Source organism: Orycteropus afer, unplaced genomic scaffold (genome assembly GCF_000298275.1).
Source record: "Orycteropus afer afer isolate SDZICR_OR568_19922 unplaced genomic scaffold, OryAfe1.0 scaffold00178, whole genome shotgun sequence".
Classification (NCBI taxonomy): domain Eukaryota; kingdom Metazoa; phylum Chordata; class Mammalia; order Tubulidentata; family Orycteropodidae; genus Orycteropus; species Orycteropus afer.
In genome coordinates, this window is record NW_006921765.1 from 4,039,916 (window position 1) to 4,044,704 (window position 4,789).

The following is a 4,789-nucleotide window of genomic DNA, read 5'->3' on the forward strand; positions in this document are numbered from 1 at the left end:
CAAGAAAAGCCTGAGTGCCCCTTAACCACTCTTCACAAACAGTTAACAGAGATCTAAATACAACAACATCACAATGTCTTAAGACAACAAACTATCAAAGCGCACACAAAGACACAAGTTAAAGTGTTAGAAACAAAGGAACAGGATACAGACCCAGAACACTTCCCTGAGGAAGAAGCAGCATTGGAACTTCCTGACAAGAAATTCAAAAGAATTATACTTAAGTGTCATCAAAGGATTGAGAGACAGATCAAGGAAAACACTTACAAAATTAGGGAAAACAGACAAAACTCTAGAACAATTTTGGATGAAAATACAAGAACAAAATAACAAAATAAATGAAAAATTAAAAATAATATAAAATCTACAGATAGAAATCCAGAAGATTAATACTAAATTCTCAGAAATAGATAAAACATTGCAAAGGCAAAGAAGTAAAATCAAATCCATGAAAGACGGATTTAATGAGATTGAAGACAAATACCTAAATAATTCTTTGGAAAGGGATCAATCAGTAAGAGATCAAAAGAAAATAAAGAAAGCCTAAGGTTCATGTGGGATACCATAAAAAGGAATAACCTACATGTAATCGGAGTTCTAGAACAGAAAGAGAAAAAGAAAACCACTGAGAAAATTGTCCAATATTTGTTGGAAGAGAACTTCCCTGATATGTTGAAAGATGAGAATATATCCATTCAGTAAGTCCAATGAACCCCAAACAGGATAGACTCCAAAAGAAAATAACCAAGACATATCCTCATCAAACTCATAAAAACCAAAGAAAAAATACCGAAAGCAGCATGGGAAAAATGAAAAGTTACTTACAAAGCACAACCAATAGAATAAGCTCTGATTTCTCAGCAGAAATCATGCAAGTGAGAAGGTAATGGTATGGTATATATAAAATCCTGAAAAAGAAAAATTTCCAGCCAAGAATTATAACCCACCATAATTGTCCCTCAAATATTATGGTGAAATTAGAAGATTTCCAGATAAGCAGAAATTAAGAGAATTTGTTCAAATCAGACCAGCCTTAGAAGAGTTCCAAAAGGGAGTCCTATGAACACAGAACCAATAACAGCAAACAAGAACTACACAAGCTGTCATAACTCAGAAACCACAGCTATGGACATATCCAAAGTAAAATAAGGAACCGTAAAATAAACAGGGAACCAGAGATATCTAAGGACAAATTAGGACAACCACAAACCAAAAAGAGGAAAAAAAAATGTAAAGTTACAGAAGTTCTAAATGGTGAGGAAGTCAAGAGAGTTACAAGGTAGAATGAATTGTTCTAGACTCAGGGAGAAAATTATAAATCATAGGTAACCTCAAAGAAAAATTATAAACCTTCACATCACAAAAAAAAAAAGCACAAATTTTTAGCAAATACTAAAACAAAGGAAATTATATCATGATTCATAAACATAATGATCTCAGCACAGAAAATTATATGGGACAAAGAAACCAGGAACACCATGAAAAAAACATATAACAAAATGACAACAACAAATTTATACTTGTTAATTACACTGAATGTCAATGGATTAAATGTACCACTCAAGAGACAGAGAGTTGCAGATTGGATAAGAAAACATAATCCATCAATATGCTTTCTACAAGAGACACACCTTAGAGATAAAGACAAAAATAGACTAAAAACCAAAGGTTGATAAAATATATATCAAGCAAATGGCAACCAAAAAATAGCAGGGGTAGCGATATTAATTTCTGATCAAATGGGTGGACAGGCTGAAATATCAGGTATGTCTATGCAGGGGGGAGTGTGCCCATGGCCATGTATAGTGTTGGCAGACAATGTTTCTACAAGTATATTTATATATTCTGTAAGAATTCCCAGGTATATAGTAGAGCTGACAAGGGACAAAGTTGTAGTCACTTATTGGCCACAGCCAGCTATCCAGAGGGACTGAGTAGTTAGACCATAGCACTTTAGGGGCCTATAAGAATGCCTGTTTTGCAGAATTACTGGTCAGAGAGAGACTAGTGGAACCCCTGAGACTATCATCCTGTGTCATCCTTTGGGCCTGGAACTGGACTCACTTCCAGGGATTAGCTCTCAGCCAAACAGGAGAAAGGCCTACCCCAGGGAGCTGTACCTTCTTACCCTAGGGAAATGTACCCCTTAGATCAATCAAGCATGCAACATCAGAAGGACATCATTTACATAGAGGGAAAGCTGGACAGACAGGAATGCATAGATAGAAGGACACAGGGAAAGGGTACTCACATGGAAGGAGATGGGGGGAGAGCTTTTTATTGTTGGGATTGTAATCCAGGCCATTGAAACAAATGTGCAAGAACCATTGAGAGTAAAAGCAATCTGCTTTGTAAATATGCACCCAATCACAATAATTTTTTTTTTTTTTAAAAAGGAACTAGTCTACAGGAATAATAGACTAAACTACTGTAGATAGACTCACCTACCCTGAAACCAGACGAACTAGATTGTGCTGCTGGGACTAACCCCTGAGACTATAGCCATGTGGTAGCTATGTTTGTGTGTCAACTTGGCTGGGCATGGTTGAATGTCTGGGCAGCTGAGTGTAGTTATCCCCCATGATGAGACTGGTAATCAGCTCCATGGTGGAATCTAATGTGAGCAGCTGAGTAGCTGCTTTGGGTAAGTGGTCTGCTTTCTGTATATAAGGAACAGCTTTGGGAATGGTCTCTAGGTTATGGCACGCTTGAACCCTGCCATGCCCTGCCAAACTTGAGACTTTCAATGGACTTGAATTAATGGCCTGCTGTGTGGTTTGGTAACATCAAGACTGTGCCATTTTATTTGTTGACCTTGGGCTTGTTAGCCTCAGCAGCTAGTAGCTGCCTGAGTGAAGAGATGCCTCTACCTTCAGTGGCTTGGGAGCAAGAGTCAGAGCTGAAGCCCAAGGTCAATGGGCTTTCACACATACCCTAGAGCCTGGCACTTTGAACTCAGACTTCTAGCCTCCAAAACTGTAAGAGAATAAACTCCTGTTTGTTCAAGCCATCCCATTATTGGTATATTAATCTCAGAGCAGCACTAGGTAGCCAGAACAGGCCCCCTACCACTATTGACCATTCTGACTAGGACCACAATAAATGGATCCTGACAGAATGGGAGAAAAATGTGATCTACAACTCAAATTCTTAAAAAGTTCAGACTTATTGAAACAGTTGAGACTGGAAGAGTTCCTGAGACTACTCTTTAAACCATGAACCAAAATTATCCTGAGCCTACTCTTTAGCTAAATAAAAGACTGACTCATAAAATAAAGAATATCACCCATGAGTACTGTGTTTCTTTAAAATATCATCTATGTGAGACCAAATAGTCAACAATTACTCTAAAACAAAGATGAGAAAGTAAAATTACTCCAAATGAAATAACCAGAACAGAATTAAGCACAATGTTGACATATTATGAAAAATGTAAACAATGTCACTGAACAATTTGTATAGAAATTGCAAATGGGAGCCTAATTTGCTGCATAAATTTTCACTGAAAATGCAATAAAATATTATTTTTTAAATAAATGAATAAATAAAAAAAAAGAATACCTGTATTTGATATTTCTACATATGTATTTGCATGTACTATAAGAATGTTCAGGAGCTCTGGTGGCACAGTGCCTAAGGCATTTGACTGCTAACCAGAAGGTTAGCAGTTCAAACCCACCAGCTACTCCTCAGAAGGAAGACTGGGCAATGTACTTCCACAGAGATACCACCTTGGAAACCCAAGGAGGGGTTCCTATGAGTCAGAATTGACATGATGACAGTGAATTTGGTTTTTGGTATAAAAATGTTCATCTATGTAATGGAGCTAAAAGGGGACAAAGTTATGATAACTTGCTAGCCATAGCCAAATACCTTCAGGGAGGGAGTCACTGAGCCCATGGACTCAGGACTATGGTCATGGGGACATCAAGCTCAATTGGCCTAACATAGTACACAAAAACATTGTATCTTACTTTGGTGAGTAGTGACTGGGGACTTAAAAACTTGTGATCAGCCATCTAAAGATGTAACAACTGATCTCTCCTCATTCAGAGCAAAGAAAAATGAAGAAACATTCCATGAAGACTCATGGAAACAATTAGTTCAAGGACAAGTGGACCATGTGAACCTCAGCATACATGACTGAAACCAGAAAAATTAGGTGGTGCCCAGCTACAACTGACAACCACTCAGAAAGGGATAAAAATAGGACATTCTGAATAGAATGGGAGAAAATTGTGGAACAAAACTCAAAATCATAAAAAAGACCGGGCTTACTGGTATGATAGACACCGGTGAAACTGGCCCCTAGTCACCCTTTGGGCCTGGAATAGAACTCATTCCTGTGGCTTTCAGCCAAACAATGGACACACCTACAAGGTAAACAATTACACCAAGTATGTACACTTTTTAAAACAATCAATCATGGGAGACAGAAGGACTATATTTGCACAGGGAAATAACTCAGAGGGCAGGAATGAATAGGAAAGAAGGACACAGTGAAAAGGCAACCATAGGAAGGAAATGGGAAGAGAGCTATTACATTATAGGGATTGTACTCAATGTCATGAAAAAAAAAAAATGGGTATGAACTATTTAGGGATTCTTCCAGTCTCAAATGGACCAATAAAACAATTATGCCCTATAAACTTTCACCCAAATCACATTTTTTTTTTTTTTAATAAAAGGTACATTTATCCAGACTAAAAAATTAACATGGTATAATACTATTAACTGGGAGCTCTGGTAGCATAGAGTCTAAGGCACGTGACCGCTAACCAGATGGCTG